Genomic DNA, 213 nt, shown 5'->3' on the forward strand with positions numbered 1-213 from the left:
GGGAGCAGGCCTAAGCCAGCAAGGCGTTATCTCCTGAGGGGTCCCAGACTGCGAGAGGGCACAGGCCGGGCTGGGGGACTCCCCCTCCCCCGCCCCCCGAGTGCACAAATTTTTGTGCACCAGGCCTCTAGTTTATAGTAATAAAAGCATAATGTGCAAATCGACCGATCGGCCATCCAAATGTCCTTCCAGACGAAGCCAGGGTGGTGAGGG

Source organism: Myotis brandtii, unplaced genomic scaffold (assembly GCF_000412655.1).
Source record: "Myotis brandtii unplaced genomic scaffold, ASM41265v1 scaffold546, whole genome shotgun sequence".
Taxonomy (NCBI): Eukaryota; Metazoa; Chordata; class Mammalia; order Chiroptera; family Vespertilionidae; genus Myotis; species Myotis brandtii.